This window comes from Hyla sarda, chromosome 5, assembly GCF_029499605.1.
Source record: "Hyla sarda isolate aHylSar1 chromosome 5, aHylSar1.hap1, whole genome shotgun sequence".
Lineage (NCBI taxonomy): Eukaryota > Metazoa > Chordata > Amphibia > Anura > Hylidae > Hyla > Hyla sarda.
This window is the reverse complement of record NC_079193.1, coordinates 154,660,406-154,672,878: the sequence shown is the minus strand read 5'-3', so window position 1 is coordinate 154,672,878 and position 12,473 is coordinate 154,660,406. Positions and strand designations below refer to the sequence as shown.

The 12,473-nt window shown below is 43.3% G+C and overlaps 1 protein-coding gene and 1 long non-coding RNA gene across 2 annotated transcripts in view; one reads left to right on the top strand and one right to left on the bottom strand.

Moving 5' to 3' along the window:
• The window catches only part of LOC130273541 (uncharacterized), a 51,464-nt gene extending 45,323 nt beyond the window's left edge, over window positions 1–6,141 (top strand). Inside the window, exon 4 of the long non-coding RNA XR_008844028.1 lies at window positions 6,014–6,141. This is a non-coding gene — a long non-coding RNA (uncharacterized LOC130273541). The remainder of the gene's footprint in view (window positions 1–6,013) is intronic.
• Window positions 1–12,473, bottom strand: part of VOPP1 (VOPP1 WW domain binding protein) — a 160,513-nt gene that overhangs the window by 78,828 nt on the left and 69,212 nt on the right. The gene's annotated exons all lie outside the window — the stretch shown is intronic.

Genomic DNA, 12,473 nt, shown 5'->3' with positions numbered 1-12,473 from the left:
ATGGTATATTCTTTGGACATGATATAAATGTTTGACTGATAAGAGTTTGTCCGCTAGGACTGGGACCACTGCTGACATAACCTGTTGCTGGTTTTGAATGGGTAGGTTGTGTATTGTGTGGTTACAGAAATGATTGGTCTGTGTTTGGGTGGTCACATTAATTGTAAAGTGGGTCATGTAGATTTTTTTGTGTAGCATGTGAAGGAGAATTCTCTACATTTCATCCACTAAGCTTGTACTGTAAACACTGCAGACTATCTGTGTAAAATCTGCAGTGTATATGTATATGTCACATGCGGATGTACCCTTACACGTTTTTCTGTGACAATAATTATTTCGTTTTTTCCTATAATTTTCAATCACTTTTGAGATTGCTTGTCCCTCCCCCCTCGCATTCACTTCGGTCTCTGTTGTTAATAACTGAAAACTTCCTGTTTGCATATAGATATCACACTGACAAGTAAGCCATCGTAAAAGATTAGATGAATGACAAGCGAGCAATTTATTCCTGAATATGCAATCTCTAAATATGTTTACTGTAGCCAATAGCTGAAAACGTTTACTTATCATTATAAAATTGTATTTGATAATTGTCCAATGTAAAAGGCCCTAAAAGTTCACCAGAGTTTTTAACAGAAATTTTAAAAAATTGCCCAGTTCTTCCCAAAAAAAAGGCCCATTCACTTAAAGGGGTACTCCCATGGAAAACTTTTTTTTCTAAATCAACTGGTGCCAGAAAGATTTGTAAATTACTTCCATTAAAAAAATCTTAATCCTTCCAGTACTATTTAGGGGCTATATACTATAGAGGAAGTGCTTATCTTTTTAGATTTCTCTGAGGTCATGACCTTTCTCTGCTGTCCATTTTAGGAACTGTCCAGAGCAGCATATGTTTGCTATGGGGATTTTCTCCTGCTCTGGACAGTTCCGAAAATGGACAGCAGAGGTCAGCAGAGAGCACTGTGGTCATGACATCAGAGAAATCTAAAAATATAAGCATTTCCTCTTTAGTATATAGCCCCCTAAAAACTGGAAGGATTAAGATTTTTTAATAGATGTAATTTACAAATATGTTTAACTTTCTGGCACACCAGCTGATTTTTAAAGAAAAGTTTTCCATGGGAATGCCCCTTTAAACAGCCTGAACGAAGACAGCAAATGACTATATTCAGGCCACTTCACACACATATGTGTTCACTTAGATGCGGCTCTCTGCGATGGTTGGATGTCAGCTTCCGGCAGACTGCCGGGCCCCATGCAGGAGATCACTGGGAGTCCTAGCGCTCGGACCCCCCCCCCCCCCCCCGCGCGATCTATAACTTATCCCCTATCCTTAGATAAATTATTTTTCACTAGACTATTCTTTTAACAGTCTGGTCTGCTGCACTATTAAGTCCAGCTAAATAAATATATACATTCAGGAAATGTCCCGAATGTAGTCACTTACTGACTACATTGAAGATAATATCCCTGCTGTGGTGGGCTGCAATATATGTCTGCATCCTTTTTGCTTTTCAATTGATTTTCATTGAAATTTTTCACCAAAGAACAGTTAACAAAGGGATAAGCAAAGAATCAGGAATTATATGTAATTACTTATAGAAAGGGTTACACTATATAGTACAATTCACAGGTTAGTACAAGGTTATAGCAACAATAACGCTTAATTGTCTTGTAATATAAACGGCGATAGGGGAAGCTGCATCCCTTTTTGATGGGATGCTGAATTATACCTAGAAAGTACTGCATTAACAAAATGTAAACCCTGCTTTACACATTCACTAACAAATGGCAGGATATACATGAGTGTAAATGTAACTAACAATGCATGTATGTACTTGACCACAATAAAGTCATGGCTTTAGATGCAACATCATACACCAAATTCCACAAATGTCTGTTTAAACATAAACTAGACAGTCATAAGATGCATCAGAAGAATGGAGGAATATGATAGAGAAAGTTAAGAGATCTGAAAATGTTTTAACACAAAAAGAAAAAGAATGCACTTCAAACATTCCAAAAAATAGCTAACTTTAATAGCTATCACAGTTTTTTTTAACCCTTTCTAGTTAATGACATAATGGGTCAGGCAGGATGGGAAGGTTAAAGTAGTTGGGGGTTAAAGGAGTAGTCCAGTGGTGAACCCAGTGGTGAAAAACTTATCCCCTATCCTAAGGATAGGGGATAAGTTTGAGATCGCGGGGGGTCCGACCGCTGGGGCCCCCTGCGATCTCCTGTACGGGGCCCCGACAGCCCGCAGGAAGGGGGCGTGTCGACCTCCGCAAGAAGCAGCGGCCTACATGCCCCCTCAATACAACTCTATGGCAGAGCCGAAGCGCTGCCTTCGGCAATCTCCGGCTCTGCCATAGCGATGTATTGAGGGGGCGTGTCAGCCGCCGCTTCGTGCGGAGGTCGACACCCGCTATCTGGCCGGAGAGCCTGGCCCCCGTACAGAGCGATCGCAGGGGGCCCCAGCAGTCGGACCCCCCCCCCCCCATCTCAAACTTATCCCCTATCCTTAGGATAGGGGATACGTTTTTCACCACTGGACTACCCCTTTAAACCTCTAGGTTTTTTTTGTAGACTTATAGCATTCATGTCATATTCCAGAAAAAATATTGCTTATATATAAATATATATATATATATATATATATATATATATATATATCACTCACTAGGTCATGCTGCTCACCCATGTTGATATTCACTGCGCAGAAGAGGACAAGTCTGAGGCAAGCACTGAGCCCGCCTTCACACACCATGCAGTCACTTCCTTCCTGAGTCTGTTTTTTCATACAATCACTGCTGGCTCCTCTGAAATCCCTCCTCTCTGTTTTCAGACAGAAATCGGACAGACAGGACAGGAGTGAGCACAGAGTAGCACTAGTCCCACCCTCACTTCCTGGATTTTGTCTCAGCCTGTATTTCAGCTGGGACAAAGATGATGCTGCAGCCCGAGAGGATTATATTCTGGATGACATGGGAACCCCTAGGGGTCTTTTCTCATAAGCCATGATTTCTATAAGAAGGAAATAACTTTTTTTTTTTAAATATATTCGAAAGGTTAATGTTTTGCCAAAATGTACAAAATATAAAAGATTTTGATTCCAACAGTGTACGTTTAATGGTTAGCCTGGTTCACTTTACCTTTGCATCCGATCCATTAAGGGTCCAATCGGCTTCTTTTTCTTTTTCTGACCCAGAAACGTGTCAGATGCAAACGGCTATTATCAGGTCCCGAAGGTTCCATTAACTTGCATTGGGCCAATCGATGATTCGGCAATTTTACAGGACCTTAGAGGAGACAAAATAGTACTTGCACGTTTTTTTTTTTTTTTTGCGGAACTGGCGATGGAGCTTACGAGGCCTTAAAGCCATAGATATAAATAATGTATTCTATTTTATATGAAGCCAATAAATTATAGGAAACAAAGATACACCAGCTGTATCAAAATCAAACAGCCTGAGCCACTTTAGCAAATCTGTTGCATTATGAGGATGTCCAACTGTACACTAAGAATCAGACTGTTGTTAAAAAATCTGGGCCAATGGTTAAAAAAAACAGCTTTTTCCCCTAGCAAAAAATGTATTTCAATCATGTAATTCTTACTCTTCCTTTTTGAATACAAGCCATACATTCATTTTTAAATAAAGACTTTTAACTTATTTTTACCATCCCCATTTTGAAATATTTTACAGCATTTGATTTAGAAATTGCTATTTTATAATCCAGCTCTCAGCAGCTCCAACGAAACAAACGGCATGTAACATATCAATGGCAACAATAATGTCATAATGTTGCAGTTTATGATTTGAATGATAGACAATAATTGAAGAAATACACAAAAAACCCTTGACAGCTAAATGAGAATCTGCCACAGGTTGCATATTATTAAGAGCAGAACTTGTCTTTTATAAAATAAGTGTGAAAATGTAATTCTGCCTAAAACCGTTCTACTAAATTAGACAAAAGGAGACATTCTTGTTCCTGAGTAATTTCTGGTATAGCAGCTCTTTCACGTTCTGTTGAATGGGGCCCAGCTACAATACTAAACATAAACCAAAGACGAGAGTGCCTCGAACCTTTTTTCCTAATCTAAGGCTGGTGTCATACTCAGCAGTTTTTTTGGAAAAACCACCATTGAAGTTTTTGAACCAAAGCCAGAAATGTGTTCAAAAGAAATGGAAAATGTAAAGAAAGGATTAATCCTTTTTGCTTTACTTTGTTTTCCCCCATAGATCTCTTTAGTTGTTTTCTGCTTAAAAATGCATGTATAAATGTGTTTTTTGTGGCATATTTTCACATTCTTCAATATAAATTCTTGAATCGCATCAAAGAATCACATTGTGTGCAATAAACCTTTGGGCCTTGTTTACTAGTGGAGTTCCATGTAAAGTTAAGTAAAACAGTATGGTGAAATTTATTTTACCTTATGTATTAATGTTGTGCAACAAATATGCGCCAAAATGTCTCTGTTTTTCGAATAAAATAGTCAATTTCCTCAAGTTTTTATGTTTCATTTTTTTCACAATGCGAGTGATTTATCAAATTATTCAACTGTGTTTGGCACCTTTTTATGCTGTGATTTTTCTCTTTTAACAGAGGGTAAAAAAATAGACACATTTATGAAACACCTTTATGAATATAGGGTAAAACAAACAAAAAAATTATGGGAAAAAAAGCAAAATAGTAAACAAGGGCTTACAGTATATATTAGGACTGGCCGCCAGCGCACCCCTGTTCCGTTCCCGGGTACCGGCGGTGCCCTGCCTCGTTCCTGCTTCCTCTGTATGCTGGCGTGCATGTGGCCGCTTCCAAGGGTGCGCGCATGCCGGCTCTCAGAAATGTAAAGGGCCAGTATGCCCTTAATTTGTTCTTGCTAATTAATGAAGTTGCCAGCACTTCCTCTATTGCCTTGCCGGATCTTTGTGCCATCATTGCCTTAGAGAAAGCGTTCATTTGTGTCTTGCCTTGCCGTGTATCTGACCTTTGCTACGTTTCCCAAACTTGCTCCTGTACCGCCTGCCTTCTGACCTCTTGCTACGTGACCTGACCTTGCTACAGTGCCGCCAGCCCTGACTATGAGTTGTCTCATCCTTCCTGTGCCACGTTACACCTTGGCAGCCCGTGTGGACGAGTCGTATCAGGGGTAGAGACCTGGGTGCCGCCTGCCGCAGCAAGTCCATTTTATGCGGAGTTGCGTCTCCAGTTTCAGAAATCTCAGGTTTTCCGGGACTGGGGACGTGAAATCACGCCACGCACCCTCCATTCATATCTATGGGAGGGGGGGCTTGTTGGCCTTCACGCCCCCTCCCATAGACATGAATGGAGGGGGCGTGGAGTGACATCATGTCCCCAGTCACAGAAACCCAGGGTGCTGCAGGGAGATCGCGGGGGGGGGGGGCAATACCCCTTTAATTTAGTAGTTTGTGTACACACAAACATATTCATAGTTTGGCTGTAATTGTTATGGCTGTAAAATTAAGTGTCATTGCATTTTTTGTCAGTCTGCATGTCAAAATATGGTCTTATTTTGGCATGTACTTTGATATGCAATTTGGGATGTATTTTAGGCCACAAATAGCCCGACTATAATAGTTTTTTTTAGGCTGTGGCTTTTGCTAGAGCTCAAAAACTGTCTTTTAATATGTCCCAAAAAACTATGGGGGAGATTTATCAATACCTGTTCTGAGGAAAAGTTGCTGAGTTGCCCATAGCAACCAATCAGATCGCTTCTTTCATTTTACAGAGGCCTTACAAATGAAAGAAGCAATCTGATTGGTTGCTATGGGCAACTGCACAACTCTTCCTCTGGACGGGTTTTGATAAATCTCCCTCTATGTGCATATAGCATAAATCTTTTTTTTTTTATAATTCAGTAAGAATGCAGTCTACTCTGGCCTTTAAAGCGTACCTGTCACTAACAGAGAAAAAAAAAAAAACATGGATGTTACTTGTAATGCCATTATCATCCTGTTCGTGTAACTTTTATCTTTTTTCATTCTAGTTCTGCCACGATATCTGCCCCATAGCCTGCCTCACATCCCCTGCATTCCTCTCCCTAGCAGAGAGCAAGTCTCTGAACAAGCTGTGTCCGCTTTCTCTTCCTGACTCTGTGTCTCTCAATGTCTTCTTCAGGGACCCCGATGACAAGCTGTGAAAACCTGGAAGACTCAGCCAGAAATATAAATTTAATCACAGAGAGAAGCAAAACTAGTTGCCTTACACTAAAGATAGGTACTCCCAAGGTAGAGGGACAATTAGAGGAGACCTCATAAAACTACATCACAGATAAATGAATTTAACTTTTAGGACTAGTTAAAACTACAAATTTTATTAGTTACTAATATAAAAAGGTACCAACAAAAGGATGGTTACCTATGTATACCACAAACAAACACTTAATAACCAAAATAAATGTGATGTGAACAGATATGTGTATAAAGAGACAGAGTGGGGGTGCTACTTGGATGTAAGGTTTCGATTACTGCATGAGTCAATGCAATGCAGGGTAGAAAATTAAGGGGGAAATAAGGACATGGTGCCCACCCTAGACTAATGAGCCCCCCTAACTGACCCTGCCTTTTGAGGAACCCATCTCCTTAACAGGATGGCCTCAACCACGTTTCCGTTCCCTCCCTGATGCTAAGGTGCACAGGAGAAAATATTAAACTGGAACAGATAATATGATGACCGTAATCAGGATAACTATGTATGAAATATAATGAGAAGATATAGGAGATGGGATATAGTAGCATAGCCCTAAAAAGGTCTACGTATATACACAGTGTCAAAAATCAAACGTGATGGTGAGCAAACAAAAAATAATGAATTATTTTGTTCAAAATATAGAGCAACTGCAACCCTAATAGATATCGGGTGCAGAACTTGGTTTCCCTATAAACTCCAACATGTTTACCCTGTTTGATTGGTAAAAAGGTTCATCAGGGACAGGGATAAGGCTCAATGGTTAGAGGAAAATTAACCAGGGTAACAATCATATGGTATCTGAATAGTGGCCACATAGATGCAATGCATGTAACATGTTGAGAATTTTCCACTAATGACATATACGGTATTAATACAGCATGAAAAAAAACTGGGCTAAATGATTATAGTCTAATTGTAGGTCAGTACCCCTGATTTAAATACAGCACACTAGAATAGTCAGAGTATGAGTACTCAACAATGTTAGGTATTAAACGATGTAAAACCTCTATTCACAATCAAACCTAGATGGTAGATATATAAAATTGCTTCATGGCAACATGTGCATACCAAAAAGGATCCACTTAGAACCATAGGGCTACAACAGACTTTAGCCCAAATAAAGCAGAGAACACAGAGCCACAGTACTCCACAGTGATTAAATATAGATACATTACAGGCTAGAAGTGTAATAGACTTAACCAATTAGTTATGTAAGCCTATATGGGGTCACAGATAAGGCACATCCTTAAATACAATGTATTGTAATAAAATACTTAGCTAGGGAGAGTGGCTCGTTGTTCCAATGGTTCACAATAACAGCGCAGAGAAGGTACTGGATGTGCCCTGGATGAACGCAGAAGACAAGTCCTTCTTTGTGCTGCTGGGTGGTCCATCAGGCAGTGACCAGCATGGCACATATGCAGTAAGCTGGTCCGTAGGCTGCAGGATAATGGCCTGATGTCATGTTATAAACACCCGTGCCGGATGGACTTCCGGAACACCGCACATGTACATTAGCGCCGGGAGTGATGCGCTGTGGGCAGTGTCATAAAACCAGTTCCGGTCACCGAGACGCATATGCGCTTCACAGTGTTAAATCGCCAGAAAGACTTCCTGAACGCCGCCCAGGTACAGCAGCGCCGGGATTGATGAGCTGTAGGCAGCGCCATCTAACCACTTCTGGTCACTAGGATGCATATGCATTCAAACGCAGGAGCGTTCCTTAGATATGGTAAGGAAAGCTCAGAGGGCCAAAAAGAAACTGAAAATAGGGGAGATGTTCTTAAGAAACATAATATATCTTCCACAATGCGGGTCAGACTGGGATGCACAACAAGTGTAAAGATTTATAATGAAATTGGGGTATAGACCATAGGTATGGAGTAGAATGCTATGTCATAATAAAAGAGAATATTAATTGCAATAATAAAATAAAAAATAGGTCATGCAAATATATAATGCTCATGGCATGATGTTATAAAAGTGTGGCCACTTTCTAGTTGTACAAGATGTTATGGATAAATATGATGAGGCAAATAATTAGTATGAACAATAGCAACTTGATAACTATGAAATCATGGTAAAAAAGTACAGTTGGATGAAAGAAGCAAAAGAAAGAGTGTCATTGAGACCCTCGGGTATAAGGATTTCATTCGAAAGATCCATTTAACCACTTTGCATAGCAGCAATTTGTCAATATTGCCACCTCGCCCATTGTCACATAGAACTTCTATCACTTGAAAATAGATATCAAAAGGGTGACCAGGGTGAACTTGGCACATATGGGATGACAAAGGCTTGTCCCTTGTATGTTGGATGTCACCCACATGTTCCAAGATGCGGCGCCTTAGTTCTCGAATTGTTTTATCTATATATGCTTTAGGGCAAGGACACGTGGCTTGGTAGACAACGCATGTGGTTTTGCAATTAGAAAAGTCATAGTTCTTGTATTATTTTGAGTATAGCTCATAACATATTTAGATGTTTTCACATATTTACAAGCCTTACAATTGGCACATTTATGTGTGCCTATTATTATGCGGTCTAGCCAAGAGCCTACTGGTTGGGGTGAAGTAAAATGGCTGTGGTCTAAATGATCACCTAAGTTACCGGTACTTCCCCGCTGTCACGATTCGGCTGGCAGGAGGTGGATCCTCTGTGCCAGAGAGGGATTGGCGTGGACCGTGCTAGTGGACCGGTTCTAAGTTACTACTGGTATTCACCAGAGCCCGCCGCAAAGCGGGATGGTCTTGCAGCGGCGGTAGTAACCAGGTCGTATCCACTAGCAACGGCTCAACCTCTCTGACTGCTGAAGATAGGCGCGGTACAAGGGAGTAGACAAGAGCAAGGTCGGACGTAGCAGAAGGTCGGGGCAGGCAGCAAGGATCGTAGTCAGGGGCAACAGCAGGAGGTCTGGAACACAGGCTAGGAACACACTAGGAAACGCTTTCACTGGCACAATGGCAACAAGATCCGGCAAGGAAGGGAAGGGGAAGTGAGGTTAAATAGGGAAGTGCACAGGTGAATGACTGATTAGACCCACTGCGCCAATCAGCGGCGCAGTGGCCCTTTAAATCGCAGAGACCCGGCGCGCGCGCGCCCTAGGGAGCGGGGCCGCGCGCGCCGGGACAGGACCGACGGAGAGCGAGTCAGGTACGGGAGCCGGGGTGCGCATCGCGAGCGGGCGCCACCCGCATCGCGAATCGCATCCCGGCTGGGGGCGGTATCGCAGCGCACCCGGTCAGTAGATCTGACCGGGGCGCTGCAGTAGCGAGGATGTTGCGAGCGCTCCGGGGAGGAGCGGGGACCCGGAGCGCTCGGCGTAACAGTACCCCCCCCCCTTGGGTCTCCCCCTCTTCTTGGAGCCTGGGAACCTGAGGAGCAGACTTTTGTCTAGGATGTTGTCCTCAGGTTCCCAGGATCTCTCTTCAGGTCCACAGCCCTCCCAATCAACCAAAAAGAACCTTTTTCCTCTGACCGTCTTGGAGGCCAGTATCTCCTTCACTGAGAAGACGTCAGAAGAACCGGAAACAGGAGAGGGAGAAACAAGCTTGGGAGAGAAACGGTTGATGATGAGTGGTTTAAGAAGAGAGACATGAAAGGCATTAGGAATACGAAGAGAAGGAGGAAGAAGAAGTTTGTAAGAGACAGGATTAATTTGGCACAAGACTTTGAAAGGACCAAGATAGCGTGGTCCCAGTTTGTAACTGGGGACACGAAAGCGGACATATTTAGCGGAGAGCCATACCTTGTCTCCGGGAGCAAAAATGGGGGGAGCTCTTCTTTTCTTATCGGCAAACTTTTTCATGCGAGATGAAGCCTGTAAAAGAGAATTTTGGGTCTCTTTCCATATGGTGGAAAGATCACGAGTCACTTCATCTACAGCGGGCAAACCAGAGGACAAGGGAATAGGGAGGGGGGGAAGAGGGTGACGGCCGTACACCACGAAAAATGGGGATTTAGCAGAAGATTCAGAGACTCTAAAGTTGTACGAGAATTCGGCCCAAGGTAGAAGATCTGCCCAGTCATCCTGGCGGGAGGAAACAAAATGCCGTAAATAGTCACCCAGGACCTGGTTAATTCTTTCTACTTGCCCATTGGATTGAGGATGATAAGCAGAAGAGAAGTTTAATTTAATCTTGAGTTGTTTACAGAGAGCCCTCCAGAATTTAGACACGAATTGGACACCTCTATCCGAGACAATCTGCGTGGGCAAACCGTGAAGACGAAAAATGTGTACAAAAAATTGTTTTGCCAACTGAGGCGCTGAAGGAAGACCAGGAAGAGGAATAAAATGTGCCATCTTGGAAAATCGATCAACGACCACCCAAACAACAGTGTTGCCACGGGATGGGGGTAAGTCTGTAATAAAGTCCATACCAATCAGAGACCAAGGCTGTTCGGGGACAGGCAGAGGGTGAAGGAGACCAGCAGGCTTCTGGCGAGGAGTCTTATCCCGGGCACAGACAGTACAGGCCCGCACAAAATCCACAACATCTGTTTCCAGAGTCGGCCACCAATAGAAACGAGAGATGAGTTGCAAGGACTTTTTGATGCCCGCATGGCCTGCGAGGTGGGAGGAGTGACCCCATTTGAGAATCCCGAGACGCTGGCGTGGAGAAATAAAGGTCTTCCCTGGAGGAGTTTGCCTGATGGAGGCTGGAGAAGAGGAGATCAGACAGTCAGGAGGAATGATGTGTTGCGGAGAGACCTCTACTTCCGAGGCATCCGAGGAACGAGAGAGAGCATCGGCCCTAATGTTCTTGTCGGCAGGGCGAAAATGAATTTCAAAGTTAAAACGGGCAAAGAACAACGACCACCTGGCCTGGCGAGGATTCAGCCGTTGGGCAGACTGGAGATAGGAGAGATTCTTGTGATCGGTGAAAATGATAACTGGAAATTTTGATCCCTCCAGCAGATGCCTCCATTCCAAGTGCCAATTTAATGGCCAGTAGTTCTCGATCCCCGATGGAGTAGTTCCTCTCCGCCGGAGAGAAGGTCCTAGAAAAAAAACCACAAGTAACAGCATGCCCGGAAGAATTTTTTTGTAGAAGGACCGCTCCAGCTCCCACTGAGGAGGCATCAACCTCCAATAGGAAGGGTTTAGATGGGTCAGGTCTGGAGAGCACGGGAGCAGAAGAAAAGGCAGACTTGAGCCGTTTAAATGCGTCTTCCGCTTGAGGAGACCAGGACTTAGGATTGGCATTCTTCTTGGTTAAAGCTACGATAGGAGCCACAATAGTGGAAAAATGTGGAATAAATTGTCTGTAATAATTGGCGAACCCCAAAAAACGTTGGATAGCACGGAGTCCGGAGGGGCGTGGCCAATCTAAGACGGCAGAGAGTTTATCTGGGTCCATTTGTAGTCCCTGGCCAGAGACCAAGTATCCTAGGAAAGGAAGAGATTGACATTCAAACAGACATTTCTCCATTTTGGCATAAAGTTGATTGTCTCGAAGTCTCTGAAGAACCATGCGGACATGCTGGCGATGTTCTTCTAAGTTGGCAGAAAAAATCAGAATATCGTCCAGATACACAACAACACAGGAATATAAGAGATCACGAAAAATTTCATTAACAAAGTCTTGGAAGACGGCAGGGGCGTTGCACAGGCCAAAGGGCATGACTAGATACTCAAAGTGTCCATCTCTGGTGTTAAATGCAGTTTTCCATTCGTCCCCCTCCCTGATGCGGATGAGATTATAAGCACCTCTTAAGTCCAGTTTGGTAAAGATGTGGGCACCTTGAAGACGATCAAAGAGTTCTGAGATAAGAGGTAGGGGGTAGCGGTTCTTTACCGTGATTTTATTAAGTCCGCGGTAATCAATGCAAGGACGTAGGGAGCCATCTTTTTTGGACACAAAGAAAAATCCAGCTCCGGCAGGAGAGGAGGATTTGCGGATAAACCCCTTTTTTAAATTTTCCTGGATGTATTCAGACATAGCAAGAGTGTCTGGGGCGGACAGAGGATAAATTCTGCCCCGGGGTGGAGTAGTGCCCGGGAGGAGGTCAATAGGACAGTCATAAGGCCTGTGAGGAGGTAAAGTCTCAGCTTGTTTTTTGCAAAATACGTCTGCATAGTCCATATAAGCCTTAGGGAGACCGGTTACAGGGGGACCCACAGGGTCACGGCAGGGAGTTCTGGAAACCGGTTTAAGACAGTCCTTGAAACAAGAAGTACCCCAGCTCTTGATCTCTCCTGTGGACCAATCAAGGGTTGGGGAATGGCGTTGAAGCCACGGTAGTCCAAGGAGAAT